The sequence below is a fragment of the Urocitellus parryii genome, chromosome 2 (genome assembly GCF_045843805.1).
Source record: "Urocitellus parryii isolate mUroPar1 chromosome 2, mUroPar1.hap1, whole genome shotgun sequence".
In the NCBI taxonomy this organism is placed as follows: Eukaryota; Metazoa; Chordata; class Mammalia; order Rodentia; family Sciuridae; genus Urocitellus; species Urocitellus parryii.
The window spans coordinates 150,102,643-150,122,898 of record NC_135532.1 but is presented as its reverse complement, the minus strand read 5'-3'; the positions used below and the strand labels follow the sequence as shown (position 1 = coordinate 150,122,898).

The window sequence follows — 20,256 nt, the reverse complement described above, 5'->3', positions numbered from 1 at the left end:
CATTCCAGGAAAAAGGATCAAGAGAATCATGGATCATAAGATTTTCCAATCAGTAATCTTTATTTTGATTGAAAGAACTCAGAAGCTCTGGTGACCTTCAGATAACATCAGAGTGTGTGGCAAAGAAATGGGCCATGGCAATATTAGTGATTCCTCTACGCGCACCCCTCTGTGGCTAACAAGGCACTTCTTTACATTTCCTACGTCAGCTCTGCATTTGTGGTTTTTAACTAACATGGTCCTTAGGATGATAGTCCTAATAGGATCCAGGATCCTCCCTCTTCTCCTGTTGGTCTCTGCCTCTTCAGGCTCTTCATTTGTTGTGCTGGGGTGGAAACTGTACTCAGGCTACTATGTTAATTGCATTTAGTTTCTTGTCCATTATTTGTTTGAGGATGAAAAGATTTGATGATTTCTTTCAGTGCCATAGACTTGTAAACTTCTTGCAAGGAGCTCTAGGCAACCTCAGAAGAGCCAGTTGTTGGAGCATCACACTGTGCAAAGGTTTCAGATGATCTATATGAAATAGCTGGGGCCCTTTTCATTAGCTGCTTCAAATAACAATTCTGTTCCAAAAAGATGAGGCATGCCTGGATCTGCCTGTTCTCCAGACTACAGTGCCAGTCTGAAAACAGCCTGGGTCACACTCTGCTGTCATTGTCTCACCATACGTGAATCAATGGTCCTGTGATTCCACCATGACTTCATCAATTAAAGTCAGCATTAGCAATTAGCCCACTCACGGCACACCTTATCTGAGCATCAATGTCTACAATTTCTTCAATGCTGCTGGGTTCCATGAGTGGGGAGCTAATTCTTTCCTTTGTAGAAGAAACACATCTTTTGGTGTTTGGATCTCAGAGGCTGTAGAACATAGCTGTATGGCCTAACTGTCCACTTGAAATCATCTTCCTTTAGCGGACCAGTTACTCATGTCCTTGTCATACTCATCCTGGGTGAGAAACACCACTAAGGCAGGAGGAGGTGGCAGTGGCTACATGGGGAGAACCAACATGACTCCACCAACACCGATTCAATCCCATGCCCATAGAATACAGAGGAGATGATAGGGAAGATAGAGATCACCAATGGGAGCCCAAATGATGGGGCCAAGTGACTGAAAAATACAACTAGAATCATCTTCTCACTGTCTTATATCCCAGCAAAAATTTTTCCTTCTTTCATTTTTTTAGTTGTAGATGAACACAATACCTGTATTTTATTTATTTTTATCTGGTGGTGAGGATTGAACCCAGTGCCTTACACATGCTAGGCAAGCACTCTACCATTCATCTACAACCTATGACTCCAGGCCTTATTTATTTATTTATTTATTTGGTACCAGGAATTGAATCCAGGATGCTTAACCACTGAGCCACATCCACAGCCCTGTTTTACTTTTTATTTTGAGATACGGTCTCACTAAGTTGCTGAGGTTCTTGCTAAGTTGATGAGGTTGGCTTTGAACTTGCAATTCTCCTGCCTCAGCCTTCTGAACTGCTGAGATTACAGGTACATGCCACTGCATCTGGCAAAATACAACAATTTTTAAATAAAAAATAACTATATGTCTCCAAAGTCAGAGAGAAGATCAGCACTAACTTTCATTTTTGAAAATATCCTTCATGTCTGACTTACTAGATAATAACTGGATTCTTAAGTTATTCTGCTTTCAATTTGCTGTGAAATTTTAACATTAAGGTATACAAAGAAAATACAGCCCAACATAGGTATACAATTAGAAAGGGAGGTATATTTTGATAGCCTTTCAAATGATGGGTTAATTTTTCACTGTTACATCAAGATTTAACAAGTAGTGTTGGTTACAATGTAGAATCTAAAGCCGCACTGTGAACATTTCACGCTCAGTCATATCTAAATCCATTAGCCCATTGTACATGTTGAGTAATCTTTTATCTAGGCTTGGTTTTGCAATATCACACAGTGATCATTAGAAAAATGTTTAATTACTCAGATACTTCAGATGTGGACATATTTCATGTCTAAAAAGAAGATCATACTACTAATCTCATTAGAAAAGTCTTTGGGGATCAAGAAGCTGTCAAGTTCATTGTGGTGACACAGATTTCCCCAAACTCTAATTTTCCCTTGAAAACTTGAATTTTTATCTTTGGTAACACAAATTATGAGCTGTTTTCCTAAAAGTTATAGGTTTATTTTGTTGACTTGGGAAACATTTGGTAATAACCCAAGTCTGAACAACTGTAGATTGTCTATTTTTCATTCTTTTAAGTGAAAATGATGTTTGTGATGAGCAGAATAATGTCGATGACCTATTCTGGAACCCATTTACCTCACATGGCAAAAGGGTCATTCAGATAAAGTTCAGTTAAGGATTTTTTTTTTAAAGAGAGGGATATTATCCTGGTTTATCTGGGTTGGCCTGTTGTAATAACCAGAGTTCTTATTGGTAAATGTGAGAGGTAGTAGATTTGAGGATGCTATGCTTCTGTCTTTTGAAGGAGGAAGGGGCCATGAGCCAAGGTATTTAGGAAACCTTCAGAAGATGGAAAAAGCAGGGAATGAACCATCTGATCCTGGAGACTCTAGAAGAACACAGTCCTGCTGACAAATTGATTTTAGCCTCATGAGACCCAGGTTGGACTTCTGACCTTCAAAAATGTCTTATAATCCATTTGTGTTGATTTAAGCCATCATGTTCATGTCAGTTTTTTATTTTTGCAATAAAAATGAATGCAGTATTCCTGGAAAATAGTAACTATATGTAATAAGAATTGTGATACAAAAGAAAGAAAGAAAGAAAGAAAGAAAGAAAGAAAGAAAGAAAGAAAACAGTAACTACAACTCACAGTTCCATCACAAAGTTCTTTCCCTGGCACTTACTATACAATGTACTTCCTATTTTCTCGTAGAATATTTTTTTAAAAAATGTTGCTCATTGAAGATATTCAAAATAATCTTTATTGTTTTATCAGGACATTCTCATATAAACTCCTTTTCCCTCTTCCTGTGAATGTGTGGAGGTGAAGGTAACTTAGTGCCCCTGCCTTGATTTGTACTTGTGCACTAGTAATTTTACTTTCTACTGCTTTTGCACCATCAATGCAAATATCAATGCAGCAGAAGATAATAAATGTTTTAGGATTTGGGTTGGATGGTTTAAGACCTGGTAAACTGCTAGAAAGTATTTAGGAGATACCCAGGAGACCACAGAGTGCTGGTAGAACTACATTTGACAAGCATCTTTTATCTCCCTCTCATGAAGGAGTGAAAAAAGCCAAAATGTTCTCCATAGGCTGTGACCTCAGACTTCTGGAAAATTCCCATTTCATTCTAATAGCCTTTTTGTACCAACAAAAAAAAGGGATTAGCACTGAGGTAGTGAAGGAGGGTAGTAGGGTTAGCTCTAGAGAGAATGTTACATATTAGGGTTACTGAGTATGTCCCTCACAATTCAGTTCAAGGACTCCGAATTTTTCAGTGGGGCTCAATACGTTGCTAATGAAAATTCTATTTTCCAAGAAGATTCCTGGTTCTGCTTTTAGATTGAGTTAAATATCACTTTGTATTAGTTTGTAGGGCTGCAGTAATAAAATGCCACAGCAAAGTGGCTTAAACAGAAGGTATTTTTTCCTAACAGTACTGGAGCCTGCAAGTTCAAGATCCATGGGCCAACAAATTCAGTTTCTGGTGAGGCCTCTCTGCCTGCTTGCAGACTATCACCTTCTCATTATGTCTGCACATGGCCCATCTCTGTGTGCATGGTGGGAGGTGAGGGGATCTCTGGTGATAAGGACCATCAGTTCCATAGGATTAAGACTCTCTGCTCATGACTTATTTAACTACAATTACTCCCTTAAAGCCACTGTCTCCAAATACAGTCACACTGGGGTAAGGGATACAACACATGGATTTAGGAGGGTCACTATTTAACCTACCATACTCCCTAAATACTCCCTAGACCATATTGCTCTTTGGAAAAACCAGATATATCCAGGAAGCAATTTTGAAGATGTTTTATTATAACCCACTGTTAACTCTGTTCAGAAGGGCAGGTGTTTCCCTAAAGAAGTGGAGCAGTAAAGTGGTACAAATAAAAGGCCCTCTGTGGCCCAAGAACACAGAAGATGCTGGATCTTTGTGTTAGTTTCTGTATTTTACCTCCTACATCCTGTGGATGTGAAATAAATATCACTGACCAACTAATGAAAGACTTAGGAGACAACTTGGATGTATTTGGTGGTAAAAAAAGCTTTAGGTAAGAAGAGCTGAGCCATCATATCTGCATTCTTAGGGAAGGAGGAGGGTTGTATGGAGTATGGCTCTTGTTTTTTCTTGCTATATGGTGTTAGACACATTAACTATAGCCTCATTTCAATCTTTTCTGAAATGAAGATAATAAAGTATCTAATATTTATTTTGAGGTCCAAATCATCTAACTCTGTTTTGGAGTATATTTTGCTGTGTGCCATTTGAGTTTGATTCCATTTAAAAGAATGTCAACCTGAATACAGGCTAGTGATTACTAGAGGGAAGGGAGTTGGTGATAAAGAGGGGTTAGATTTGGCCTGCATATGCCATATGCATGTGCAGAACTATCACATCGAACCCCATTATTAGGTACAATTATTGTGTGTTAATAAAGTAATGAAAAATTATTAAACAGTTGTCAACTTAAAATACAGACTTTAATTCTGCTATGATCATTAACTTAGAAGGCTTTCAGAGCAAGTGGAAGTAGCCGGACAGTGAGGGGAAGAGTAGGGAGGGAGAGTCATGCCAAAGGCAGGCACAGGATGCCTTCCTTGTGCCTCCCCTGACTTCCTTACACCTCACCTGCCTTCTTTGCATTCTACCTGCCCTTCTTTGCACCTCACTTGCCCTTTCTCACATCTCAACTACCTTTCTTACATCTCTTCTCATTGTTGAAAGTCTGAGCTGAGACTCTGTCATTCCTATCTCTGGGATTCCAGGGAGGGTTTCATTGTATTTTCACAGTACATTATGGATATCACCTGCTTCAGAATCACCCGAGGTGATTGTTAAATATGCATACTATATACTCCACATGTAGATTCCTGGTCTTTCCCTGCAGACCCACTGAAAATCATCTCAGATGCTGGAGTCAAGGAGTTTCATTTGTTAACATGTGTCCTGCATGATTCTGATACATATTCAAGTTTGATAAAAATGGTCATAAGCTCTTTGTGACTCAAGTTCCTCATCCACACACACATAAAACATGTCTTATTAGATGTTGTCAGATCAACTTTATTGGGTTTAAATGATATATTTCAATTATTTTCAAATAATTACCTCCTAACTAAAAGTTATGAGGGTCATGCTTTTACCCTCAAGAAATCAGCTTACTTATTCTTTTTTATTTATTCTTTATTTAAAAAATTAAATGCATAAGTGGAGAGACATCACTGAATGGAAATCGCATTTATTTTTTTGTATGATTTCCTGCAATTTAGAAATGGAAATATTCACTATCTTGCTCTGGCCAAAATGTTCTCCTGCTGATGAATTAATTTGAGATGCAAGGCATAAGATGGAACTAACAGAATCGACAAACATGCAAAAAAGTTGTCTGTTGGAAAGAAACTCCAGACATCCACGGAACAGCACAAGTGTGCTTAGGACAGAGGGGGCACGTAGGGAACTGCTGACAGAAGATCAGGGACTGTATAAATGCAGTTAGAGGAAATTGGATCCCAGCAAATGCTTTGCTTCAGTCTGTGGAATCGTTCTGTTCTCATTATCATCACCAGATGACAGTTAGGTCTTCCTTGGCACATGATGCGAAGCTGGACCCTGCACTCTGAATGATCAATTTTCCTAAAGTGAATTCCTGCACTGCCAGAACCAAGGGACAGTTTCCAGAGGACTGCTGCTCCCTCATCTCCCAAACCCGGTTTTCCTAGTATGATGACCCTATGTCCTGGAATTTTTTTTTTTAGCCTGGACCCAATTTCATGTAATTTTATTCTTTTCAATATAACAAATAACTCCAACTAAATCTAACATAGTTGATTCTCATTTATGAGACTATAAACATATATATATATATATATATATATATATATATATATATATATTCATAAATCAGAAAAAAAAATCTCCCTTGTCGGATCAGACTTTCCAAACTTAAAATCAGAAATTAGGGTCATCTAAAAATTTAGGGGAAAGACAGAATATATATTGGTCCTAAAATGGGTAAGTAGAATTTACTGAACAAAGAACATATCAAATAAACACAGACATTAATGTTAAACACAACATTAATTTGTATAAAGATGTATATGTATTCCTGCTTCTTCTAAAAGTACTTTAGTTAGCTGCTCCATCTTGGACTTTCAACTTCCCAAACTGTGAGCTAAATAAACCTTTTTCTATAAAGCACCCAACTTCAGGTGTTTTGTTATAACAACACAAATAGTCTAGGACATGGTCCCTCTTGATGACCTTAGAACCATTGAATAATTTTTCTTTTTGCTGGACTTTTTAGATGATTATGATGTCTCAATCAAAAATTAGAATGTCTGATCTGATGAAGGATATATTTTTCTGATTTGTGCATTTATTTATTCGAAATGTCTTATAAATGGGGATGAACTATGTCAGATTTAGTTATAAATTTAATGCATCACTTTTTTTCTTTTTCACCGTGTATTAGGTAAAAGCTTTTGTAGATCCCTGTTATGGTGACTCTTGGCAGTCCACATGGTCCCTGAAGCTCTAACTGTTGATGACACACCATAGGCCACACTTGAGACACAGAAGTATCTGTGAGGTTGTTCCTGGTCCCTTCTACTGTAATTATTCCCATTCTGGTATCTAAACCCCTCCCTCAAGTGGCTCTGCTGGAAATAAGAAAACAAGACCCTCTCCTTGTTTATCTTCTGATCCAAGACTGACAGAATCCTTCTTACATCTAATAGACAGAGTTAATATCCGCCTTTCAAATCTTTGCCCAAGACGTTGTGTCTACATCCCTAATCTCCTCTCTAGTCTGGAACACAAAACTTAGAGAGGCACATTCTTTAATTCTGTTTTCTGCCCTGCCAAAATCTTCCTTTGAGGTGGCCAACTGGCTGGGTACTGGGAAAACAACGAGCATAACGTAGAGTAAGATTCCAGAAGTAATACACTACCTTCCTACTTAAGTGTGCTATCTCTTGATATCTTAAAATTTGCCTGGTGTGATTTTTTTCCAAGTGTCTTTCCTCCCTCTTGATACATATTCTGGAAACTAGGAACAGTTCTGCTGTCCTGATGATCTCCTTGCAGTCTGTTCACTGTTGACTGGTATATATCCAAGTAGCTACTTTCTTGCTTTTGGTTCCTTTTGCAGAACTCAGACTTTTGAGAGAGAACTTAAGCATGAGATTATAAAATGTTATTGGTTAAATCTTATCCCCCCAAATATGTCAGGACTTCAGAATATAGGGTTATTGTAGATTTAATTAGATGAGGTCACATGGAAATAGGTTGAACCCTTAATCCAATATGACTGTGTCCTTATAAGATTATGATCATATGAAGATGGGCTATGGGAGTGATGTGTCTATAAACCAAGACACACAAAAGATGGTCAGCAAATCATGTAGAGATTATTGAGTTGTGCATTTATTTATTTGAAATGCCTTATAAAATGGTAGGAAGAGTTAAGGAAGGGTTCCACCCCAGATTTTAGAGGGAACTGACAACTTGATTTTGGACTTTGAGCCTCCAGATAACATTTTGTTGTTTTTAACTACCCATTTTGTGGTATTCTTTTATGCAGCCCTGGAAAAATAACATATAAACTAAAATATAAACCATTGATTTATACCTTAAATATTTTTGTTTTAAAAAATTAAGCATGGTTTATGGATGTGGTTCTGTGGTAGAGCATATGTTTAACATGCTTGAGGTCCTAGGTTTAATTCCAGCACACACACACACACACACACATACACACACAAATTGACTTATAACATACAATTGTAAAATATATAAAGTAAAAATACACAAATTTTAAGTGTAAAGTGTATGGTTCAATGTTTTACATGTACACTTCAAAACTTTTCAACATACACCTATGTAACTGTTTTCTAGATCAACAGGTATCTCCAGGACACAACAAGGTTGTTTTGGGCTAATTTCTAACCAATGATATCTTCCCTGACCCCATGAGGTAACCAGCATTCTGAATCTCACCTTTCTCTATAAGTTATGCTTATCCTTGAATTTTACATAAGTGAAATCATAACTATGTATTTATGAGGCTCTGTCTTCTTTTGCTTAAAATAATGCCTATGAGATTCATTCCTGTTGTTGTCTGTATCTGCAGATCATTGGCTTTAGATTTAAGAATAAGATAATTCTCCACATTGCTTTGCACAAAAATTAGCTCCTTTTTGATTTTACTATGTAAAATATTACTATGAAATAGCTTCATTTTGTGATATAATTTTTGTGAACTGGAAGTGACTGAAGCTGTCAGCATAAGAGTTACAATGACTCTGATTTTTTAAAAAAAACTAATTACACTTGTGCTTGACATCTGCTTCTTAATAGAATGAGATCAGTCACTATAAACTAGAAGGGATATGCATGTAAATTGCACACATCACTGAAAAGGGATGTGTAGAACTCTTGCTGATTTCTAAAAAAATTCAGGAGAAAAGCAGAGACAATAGGTTAAAAAAAAAAAAAAGCACAGTACATTCCCCACGATCTAGCAATTACACTTGTGGAAACTTATGTGAACGAAAAAACGAGATATGAAGATTTAGCTACAAGGGTGTTATGTTTATTATTGTTTATGGTGAGGTGGGGAGGCAGGGAGGAAGGAAGGGGAAGAAACGGGAAAAAGAGAAAGGCAATAAAAGGTTTGGTAAAAAATTAAAATTAAGGCACATTCATTTAAAAAACCAATTTATTATTATCCTCAGATTATTGGTCCTTAGATTTAGTGCATTTCCACATGAGGTCAACAATAAAATATTTTGTGGCACTTATCTATGTGTTTTAGAAGAATACCTAATTCTGTGAAAATGTCGCCTATATATGGTTTATTGGTAAAATTGTTAAAAAACAATAACCACTGGATGGTTTCATTTTTATAACAGTTGTCAATACAGAAGAAATCTAGGAGGTTAAATGCCAACATGTTAATTAATAGTGGTTACTAGTCGGTAGGCATGTAGATTTTCTTTTGTGTTTTTGGCTTTGAAATTTTTGATATTGTTTTTTAAATAAGGAAGTTATTTATTTAAAATTTATGGGAAATAATCACCTGATTTGAAGGCCACTGTTCATTTTGCAACAGACAATTTTACCTGAAAGCACAGCATCTGAGATAATTTTAACATAGCCCACTTCTAGAGTGCATTATTTAGTATAAGCAAAGTTTAACTTTTTTTTGGTTACATGATTCTTAATGTCTCCAGAAAAATTCTACCTTTTATTTCTATTAAAAAAAAGAAAGAAAAGCAATATGCAATCATACCTTGATATTTCTAAGGGATTGGTTTTAGGACCCTTGAGTATACCAGAATCCACTATGATAAGTCCCTTATGTAAAGCAGTGTAGTATTTGCATGCAACGTTCCATATACTTTAAATCATCTCTAATTACTTATAATACCTGATACAATGTAAATCCTATGTAAATAGTTGTTATACTGTATTGTTTAGGGCATCATTACAATAAAAAAGTTTGTGTGTGTTCAGTAAAGGTGAAACCATCGTAGGCCTGACTGCACCTTGATTTGGGGTGAATCTGCAGGTGTGGAACCTATGGATATAGAGAACTGACTGTTGGAATAACTTTCAGTTTACAGCTAGCAGCTAGCAGCTAGCAGCTATGAGCAGCTCAGATGCTTGAAGAATCTACACTTGTTCACGTCTGATAGGAACGCCTATTCCTGATAGGAACAGAATGGGATGCTCTGCTCTAGCGAGCAGTTAGTGAAACCACATCCTTAGCACTTGTGGTTAGCGTTGCCGAGCTGCCAGGCCAGGAAACTGATAGCCAGGAGCTTCAGGCATGGAACTTCTAACTTAGAAATCTGCTCCCCTAGGGACAAAGACCCTTTCTGATGATAACAATATTTAGATCATCCTCATAGTGCGGTTACATTAGGCATAAGATGATTGGCTTATGGATACTATCTTGCTTGTGTATGATTGATGGGCATGCCCCACTCAAACCCTATAACAGTTGTATGCATTCCAAAAATAAACTGAGCTACTGGACAACGACCTGAGGTGGGTCTCCACCCAGTTCTCTCACCAGCTCCTGGAGTCTGTGTGTTGATTCCGCGTCTCTACCACCCGCGACAAGGTAGCTGAGCAACTAGTTGACCAGAACCACAGCAGCTGACTATATATTATTCATGTCTATAAAAGCATACATTCTAGCCTAGCATGTGAGAAGCCCTGGGTTTGATCCCTAGCACTGCAAAAACAGAGCAACAAAGACATTCAAGTGTACTATATAAACATCGTGAGCAAACCCACTTTTTGTTTTAACATGGTTTTAACATGATGTAAAGAACTGGGAGGGGAAGATCAACATCTACTGCCCACCTGTTACTTTGCTTTCTTCTGGAAAAAAGTGGCTGTCTCCATCTTGGAATTGGGGAATGAGCACACTTAGGTTTACTAGAGGGAGGGGACATTGAAAGAGGGCAAGGAATTGGATGGGAATGTTATATGGCCAAATATATATAACTCCTCAATCCATATGTTGACACCTAAGCCCCAATGCTATAGTATTAAGAGGTAGGCCCTTTGGGACGTGACAAGGTCATGAGACTGGATGAGCCTGGATGAGCCCTTATGAATAGGATTAATGTCCTATACAAGAGGCCAGAGAGGGCTTATTTGCCTTTTCTGCATTGTAAGGACACATAGAAGGTGATATCTATGAGGAATGGGCCCTCACCAGATGTCAAATTTGCTCATGACTTGATCTTGGACTTCCCAGGCTACAGAGTAAATAGTAAACTTCTGTTGTTTAGAAATTATTCAGTGTAAGGTATGTTTTTTGTAGCATCTCAAATGAACATTTTCTGTTCTATGATTTTTCTAGGAATTTCAATTTTGAATGTTTCAAAGATGGACCCCAAACTATAATTTTAGGTTGGGATTGAACATGAAGAATTCAGACCAATGGGTCCTTGTTGAAGCACAGGAATCTGAAGACTTGGGTATGAGGAATGAATGACCAGCGGCCTCTGAGGGTGCCTCCCAATTTGAAAGCCGGGCTGTGCATTTTTACTTTGTCATTTCTGATGTTTCTTGTTTTTGTATCTTTTTTTTTTAATGTTGTGTGTCTCTCTTGTGTCTCTTAGAGATGAAAGCAGATGTCTGGTTTGGTGAGACTTTGTTTCAACATCTGGTGTTCACTACATGTGAAATGCATTGGTTTTGTTCTCATCTGTCCTCAAAGTTAGTGCAAATCCACATCCACCAAGGTCAACCATTTGATGGAATTTTGCAACCAAATAAAAATACTCTTAATCTTTCTTTTGTGCTCACTGTATTCATCACTTAAACTTTCCCAGATTCCCTCCTTTCTCTCTCTCTTCAAAAGCCAACCCTATGGAAGTATTAGATGCCTAGATTTCCTAAACCCTGTCTAGGAAATTTTAGTTTTGACTTTTTTCCTTCCCACTTAGCTTCTCCATCAACTCCTGTTCTTCAAGTCAAGACTAAGAAAACAGTAAATTTCTCCCCTCCTCATTCTGGATGTTTCAGCCATTGTTAACTTACTTGCCTCATCTTGGTAGGTCTTTGAGTCTATTCTGTTTTCTTATTAGGCAGAGATTTAGAAACTGGCCCACATGAAACATGTTACAGGGATATGCTACAACAAGATGCCTAAGGATTAGCATGCATGTGCTTCAACGTGTTCCAACCTGCAGAGTTCTTAAGAACTACAATGTAGTCCCCACTTTGTGTGTGACCACCAGTTCAGGAATGGCTGTCCCTATCACTTGATGACTAGGGCTCTTTTTTGTTGGAATCAAGTTCATTGCACAAGCTGATGGCTACTACTGATGCAGTCTTACTGGGGACTCAATCTTAGGGGACCTTCCTCTGCAATTCTGCTCTTATGTGCTTGTGGCAATTAATCTTCCACTTGTTATTGTAGAGCATTCTCCATGGGTTTTAGTTATTTAGAATTCAGACGAAAGACTTGGCTTGGTCTGGTATAGTCTTTTTTTTTTTTTTCCTCCTGTAAGTCGTATTTTTCTGTTTTTACCATTGACGTCTGCTTTTGTAATCTTATCTCTTCTTTTTCCAATTGACTTTCCAGTGAAAGTGACCAAGTTTGTGGTCATATTCATGAGGTAGAGTTGCCAGATTTAGCAAATAAAAATACAGTGCAACCTTTTAAATTAGAATTCCAGATAAACAGCAAATAATTTTTAGTGTAAGCATATCCTATGCATTCTTTGAGACTTATTTATACTATAAGATTATCATAATTTACTTCAAATTCAACTTTAGCTGGGTGTTCTCTATTTTATCTGGCAACCCTATTCTCTTCTGACCCTTTGCTCTACTGAATCAACCATTTATTAAAGAAAAACTCAAGCGATCAAGCCCAAGCATTTTGTGACCACAAGTTGTTGGTGTGGAATTAACACTTTTGATGTAGGTGAGTTTCTGTTTTTGGAATTTGATGGGCTATCTATCTAACCCTCTGGGGCTTCATGCATGATGATCTTTATGTCTGGAATCATCCCTTCCTCCAACCCTCAATCTCTTGCTCTGGCTTGTCTGCCTAGTTTTGCTCATTCTTTTAAGTTTAAAGTCTATTTCTTTCCTCTGGGAATCTTTCCTTGATGACATAAATATGAGGAGGAAGCATGGGTCCTCTGCCTGTGCATAGCATCCTGAACTTCCCCCAGCTCTCTTGCTCACTGCACTCAGTGTGTGAGGAGGGGCCTAAATCTGTCTACACCATTACTGTTTCCTTAATATCTAGCATAGTCCCTGAATGAATGAATGAGCGAATACATCCAGAAGCCCAGGGTTTGGACCAGGCAAGTCAGTGAACTCCAAGAGTTCCCAATAAAAAAATTTCATTAGAGAAAGTGAGGAAGAACATGCATGATTTTGAAGAAGGGGTAATTTTAAAAGGAACAAATGCTTTTCAACTGTATTGTTTTCTAGTGAGGATCCATGGAGTCATGCATGGGGTTTCAGGGCAAGGGGACTCCAGAAGGAGTCATATGTGAAACAGCCATTCAGCTAGAGCCTCTTTGGATGTTGATGGTCAGCTCTTCAGTAGCAACTGCTCCAGGAATAAAGACTGTGCCTTGGGAGTAATAGCCTGGCACTGAGTGTGGGCAGCTGTGCCCTCATCTTTAGCAGGTGCAGCTCACAGCTCTGGATTCCTCTGAAACAGATACCATCAGGTCAGTGAGTTAGAGAACAGAGGGAAGGGCAGACAATGAAAGCAAACACAAGCATGGAGTTCCCGAACCCTCGAAGGCTCCTAGGGTTCTTCAAGTGTTATCTGAGAGAGGACTGGGTTTTGGCAGAGTAGATGGACAACACCACCAGGAAATTCAACTGCTAATATATAGTGGCCCTATTTTTACCCCCAGATGACCCTTGGAGTCATCTACTATCCATATTTGACACTTCTTTGTTTAGAGCATTCATAAATAAAGATGATGGCTAATTCTTCCTTCTGCACTCAGTGGATAGTTTATAGTTTCTTTTTGTAATTAAATTGTAGGCTCTGAAGGAGTGGAGAATTTTATGAGGCAGAGGAAAATCTGATAAAATGGCCTTGTCCTCACTTGAGTTATGACAATATGTCACATCAGGATGTTATTCACCAGCAATTTCAGGAAAAATGATTTGCTTCTTGCTTTTAATAGAATAAGACTTTTTGAATAATTACCTACACTTTATCCTAATTAAAATAGCCTGTGGTGGTTGCACGAAATAGGAAAGCTAGGGCCCTTCCAGTGTTGGATTTGGGAAAAAGAAATGAATTAAGGATACTGTACTATGGACACTTTCTGATGTCCCTTAGGATGGTATATTCTTCTTTTTACTATAGAATGTAATGCCAACAATCACATCTTCCCATTGAGACAGTAAATTGAAGTAAAACAATGTTGTTTACAACAGTTTTATATTTGGTTTGGGCTATAATTGAAAGGCAGATGGTTGTAATAAATGAACAGAAGAAGGGTTAGTTAAGATACTTATGATGAGAGGAATTAGTGTCTCACTTTCCTTCCAAATCTATTTGCAAATATGAATTTACATAGGGATGTGCCATTTGAAAATAACGCTGTAACTCTGACAGTCTCTCTGCCCTCCAGGTTCTCTTAATCTATGTCACATATATAGCCACCTGGGAATTTTTCAATGCACCTGATTCCAGAGAGCCATCCTGTGTCCATTAAACCAAAATATCTAGGGTAGGGTCCAGCCATCAGTTTTTAGGATGGATTAAATTTCCCAGGTGATTCTAGTAGAGCCCAGCTTGAGAGATATAATTCTGGAATATACAAAAGTATTTTCAGATCTGTGTGTTGACAATAGAAAATAGATTTCAGGAAAAGACTGTAGGTTTCTGAGAGATGGCCCACCAGGAAGGCCTGGAGACCCAGAAAGGTGATGGTGGCTGGTGCTTGTGCCAGTCCTCAATCCTGACAACTCTGCATGTATGCACTGTCGCTACTACTGAGCCAGCAACAGGACCTTGTGTACCACACACAATGACAAAGAGGCCAATGGCTTATTTTATTCTATTTTCCCCTCAGTATCTTAGGAAAGTTTTTTGATGCTTAATAATCTACTAAATTAATGTGGATTCATGGAAAAGGAAATAATGAGCCAAACCTGGCTTCCCAAATGAATGCACTTATGTGTGCACATGCACATTCGAGAGCAAGCAAGATAAGAACAACCACAGCATCTTTCTTTTCGTGATGTAAGAAATAGAAAGTCTGGTAGCCCATTTTCAGAATATACTATTCAGTCTTAATTGGATCCAACTGTAACCATTTTAATTATAGACCTCTTTGCCCTGCCCTAATTTTAAAATTAGCCAATCACATAGATTGAACCCCCAAATCCTCCAATCAGGGACATAGCCCTGCCTTAGGTATATAAACAGGTGGACTGTCTACCCAGGCGTGCTTGTTAATCAGGTTGCCTCACTCACTCTTCTGGCAGAAGCGGTTTGCCTGCCCACCCACTTTGCAGCATGTGTTTGATTTTTATTTCTAACACTGAGAACTCAACGTGACCAAGTTAAAACAGAGAATAAAACATCTGCCCTTGGCAGAAACATAATCGTCTGGATGGATCAGGTGAGGTTCTTCAGGAGCAGGTGTGGCAAGAGGTTGGGGGGGAAGGGTGGGGAACAAATGAATCGGAGAATTGCTTCTGTGGTACGTGTGGAGCCTGGATGTGAAATCCTTGCTTAGCTCATCTTGTTGCTAATAGAGTATCACTAGTTCCCCTCACCAGCACCTCATGTCCACAGTATGGGATTCCAGGATAACTATGGGAAGCCTCGACTTGTTGGTTTGGAGAATATTAGGAGATTTTTGTCAACCACATGGATTCCACTCCATTACAAGACAGGCAATGTCCTGGCCCAAGATTGACTCAGGAAAATTTTCTTGAAGATTTTGTGTCTCAATGTGTTTACTTAGGTGTCCTCCCAGTTCCACCCACTTAGTCACTAGACATCTCTTATTCTGTTAACAGAAAAGGCCAGAGGGAGAAGCATCTGTGGTGTCTCTTGTCCTCGGGGCAGGTCTGACTCCATTTTATGTCCAGCCCTGTAGCAAGGTCTGCTTTCCCCTGGAAAATCTCAGGGCTTTTAAGTTTTACAGGGATTTGAGTCATGAGTCCCTATTTGAGGGTCCTGAAAATTCATAGGCAAGAAAGTATGGAAATAACAATGTTTGTCTAAAGCCATTGGTTGGCATGAAAGAAGGAAATATAATTTGCAATCATCTGTTCAAGGCCATTCCACTCTCAGAAAATGTTTATTTTATGCTTGAATTACAAAGGAAGATTGAACACTTGGTGGTTTTCATTTTATTTCACCATTAGTCTTCCTTTTAATTCCTATTCCAGCTGCAGCAGCTTCAGACTGCCACCTAAAACATCAGTGATCTTCATTATCACTAATTACGTAACACGGTTTATATGGTTTACGTAGTCTTGCTGTGGGAAACTTCTGTGGATCCTCTTTTATTTCACAGGGTGACAGTAACAGCTTTTGGAGTGATAATTTGAACCTTGAGCAGTACCTCTAGAGAATGAGGTGGGATATTGTTCATTCCATTCTAAATAAGGACTCTAATAAAATTTGGGGAGTGAGTCTCCTGTAACATTGCTTATATTTGGTTATTGATATCAATGGGCAGCAGCTGTGACCTATCAGCCTGGGAAGGCCATTTTCTTGGCTTACTCAGTGGAATACAGTAAATAAAGATGTCTTTGTATGGCTCTTATCAGTTTAAGGCTAGGTAGGGATACCATAAGACTGTATTCATGGAACTTTCAATTTCTTTAAGGAAATATGGAACCTTCAGTAGGAGAAGACAGCTTATTATGCATATCAAGATGAACGGTTAGGAACATTAGTGGTTAGGATCAGCTGTGGAAACTTGTTTGAAATAATTAGCATCTGAGAGAGGTCCTAAAGGCTGGGAAGGATAAGAGAAAATGAGAATGATATATGCCATTCTGTTGGGGGGGGGAATAATTAAGCAAAGTTATGGGGGTGGGAGAAAGGATAGTATATTTCGGGGACAATATGAGACTATTACTATATTTGTTTTTGAAGGCTACTGTGAAAAATCACTATAGGTGTGGTGGCTTAAAACAACAGTCGTGGAAAGTAGAAGTCCTGGAACCCAGGTGTCGGCAGGGTCAATTCCTTCTGGAGACTCTAAGGGTCTGTGTTTTCCTTAGCTTTTGGGGTTGTCTGCAATCCTTGGTGTTCCTTGGCTTGTAGAGGTATCACCCAATCTGTCTTCACATGGTCGTCTTCTCTGTGTTAAAATCCTTTTTCAATTCCCTTATGAGACATTTAGGTCCCGTGCTAAACCCTGGGTGATGACACCCAGAGATCCTTAACTTAAATACATCTGTAAAGACCCTGTTTTCAGATAGGACCATATCATAGGTCCTAGGGGTTATGGGCTAGTACCTGGTCACATCTTTCTTGAGGACACTGTCAATTTTCTATAGCTAGTCAAAGAGGGTAAGCTTGGTTGGATGGGACAGTTTTGTTTGTCAGGTTCTAATTTTTTTGTATTGTACTGGGGATTCTAATTTTGGCCTCTGATCAGTCAAAATGGACATTTTTTGGGGGAAAATTGTAGGATGGGCTCACCTTTGCATTGAGGACTGAGGGAGAAACCCCTTCTGAAGGGAAGAAGAGTCAAGTTGCATAAACTGGGTTTAAGAACCATCTGTCAGCATCCAGTAGTAGGAAGCATGTATACAGTAGGAAGCTGCATACAGCATGGAGTGATTTGTTCCAATTGGCCTCTAGCTCAACTCTCCTAGATCCTGCTACAGCCTTCATCCAGGGACAAGGTGAAGTCTGTCAAACACTGAGGTTAGAAGGAAATTCTGTGTTGTGTTGTAGTATAATGGAATTACAGAGGGAGAAGATGACTTCTCAGATATTTGGAGCATCAGTAGAGGAAAAAGATACTTAGGGAATAACAGATATTTTTTTGTTCCCATTACCTAAACATTATAATCAAAGGGAACCTGGAGTCAATGTAGCCAACATCAGGAGCAAACAAAACGAGTTGAAATGAGGTGATTAACCTCATTTCAGGAATACCACACCTTGTCTTTCTGGATGCCTACATTTTGCCTAAAAGTTTGTGCATGTATCTTGTTTTTCCAACTGTGTTGCAAACTTCTTGAATAGTGCTATATTTTAGGTTTATGTCCCAATAGCACAATGCTGAACATGCCACATCTTGCTTAATAGAAACAGACTACTGATTGTCTGTGTCACCTACTGGACTTCTTAATCTTTTCAGCATTAAAAACAAATAGTATTGACGACAGTCTTGATGTAAAGTGGAATGATGACTCCCATCGACTCTTGCCTTGTAAATTTCTGGGAAGACTACTGCTCAGACATTCTATGATTGGCTTGATAGAGTCAGGAGAATGGGTAAGAAGGTGAGAACTGATGAGAGAATCAAAACTCACTAAAGGGCATCACCCAGCAGCACTTCCATTTATATAAAAAACAACTGGAGGATAGAGTGTACAAAGGTTGCATGCAATGTAAATCTAAATTTAATAGCTGAGACTTAGCATGGAGTCCTTTAACATTTGGATTCATTTAATATTTCAGCCTTTGTCTTAGAAAAAAATAAGTTCTGGGAACTCACATTTTCATGGAAGTTCCACCAAAATCTGCATGCATCTTTTGTAAAAATTATAAATTTCACGTTATTGCAACAATGGAACAATACAATAGTCTTGTCAGACTTATGAAAAATAGTTGCCTATAAATTGTGCCAGCTTGCTATTTAATATTACCACTAAAGAATAGAGAGGAAATAGAACAGTAGGTTAACTGTGGTTGACAACAATTAATTGAATATTTGGAGATAGATGGCAGAGAGGTTTTGAATGTTTCAACACAAATACACAATACATGTCTGAAATTAGGGATATGCCAATTACTATGACCTGATGATTACACATTGTATATGTATACCAATTCACACTGTTGTCTGATAAAAATGTACAATTACTATATTTCAATTAAAATGGATTTTTTTTTAAAAAAAGAAATAAACAAGCAGAGAGGGAAAAGTTTCCTTAAAATCAAAAGAAGTCAGCTAATAGAGTAACATAATGAGTTCCTACATATTGAGTTCAGTGAGTTCAGAACTCTTGTAGTGAAAACTTCAATATCAACAAGATAATTTGGAATTACTTCATCTACCACTTCTTTGGTAGGTTGTATGAAGTCAGGATTAGCAAATTTTGGATGAAAAAAATACTTCAGGTCCCAAGGACCTCTTATAACCAACGTCAATGGAAAATTCTTTCTTTGAGATTGTCTTGATCCCAGTATACTGTTTAATCCACTTGGCCCATCTGTATCATACTTGTTAAATTCTTTTACTAAATCTGGGCAGACATAACTATAGCACTCCTTTACTGTCATAGATGTTTCCAGGGATTGCGGTGGAGGAATTCCTACTCCTCAGCCTCTGAGCAGCTGCTGAATGAAATATGTGATCGCTCACCCTGTGATTGGAACGTGCTTACCAGTTGCCAACCACATATCCTTCAGTCATAGAGGGACAGAAATGACGCCATCCTTACTCCCTCTTCCCATACTGGTCAGTGGCTGTTTTCCCACTTTGATACTTGGGATTCTGCAAAGGCAAGAACAGTCTGCCAGATTATGTACAAGTTGAAATATGGAAAGACTCAAACAATATTTCAGTAGCATATTCTGTTTTCTTGATCATTTAGTGGAGGTTTAGTCAAAAGCAAGTAATGACTTGTAGGTTCTGTTATAAGTATTTATGGATCACTGCTCCATAAACCTTTCCATTGACAGTCTTCAATCGAACCGTGGTGGATTGGCCACTTTGTGGTAAATGTGGCTTTTCCTATTAATCCTGAATGAAGAAGTCTAGGACACCAGCTCTTTTTACTGCCCTGTTTTGAACTTGCTTGCCCAATTTTGCTAATTCTTCAGTAGCATAAAAGAGTAATAAAGGGATTGACATGGAGTTTAATAAGCCATGGTCTGTATTTGTAGCATGTTCCAGTTTTGTATACCTGGTACCACAATCTGCCACACGAGCTGGTAGCTGTCCCACCATCTTCCTTCTTTCCTGCTCCTGCTCGCATGCTGGCTGTTTTGTGCTGTTTTGTTTCTGAGGTTGATGGTAGCATATAGGGACTATCTAACCCTCCTTGGCTGGGTTGCCCTTCCTACACTTTCTTCCTCTCACGCAGCCTTTTTCTAAGAAGCTGATGGACCATTGGTGCTCATGTGCGCCAGGCCAGGCTCAGTATTCTGCTTAGTTCTTTTGAATGGAAGGTTTAGGGGCAGCAGACTAACACTTTGATAGGTTATTATTTGGTTTCTAGGTTATTGTTTGCCTATTGTTGTAAACCTGTTGTTTTTCAGCTATTTTTTGCTTACTGATTATTTTTAAAACCTAAAAAGCCTAGTCAAGACAAGGCTGTTACCCTTAATGTTGGCTAGAATCTAATACA

At 38.4% G+C, this 20,256-nt stretch overlaps 1 pseudogene; it reads right to left on the bottom strand.

The window, feature by feature from the left end:
• Nucleotides 1–343: 343 nt before the first annotated feature.
• Nucleotides 344–19,884, bottom strand: LOC113192321 (proteasome subunit alpha type-5 pseudogene; annotated as a pseudogene).
• Nucleotides 19,885–20,256: the final 372 nt, after the last annotated feature.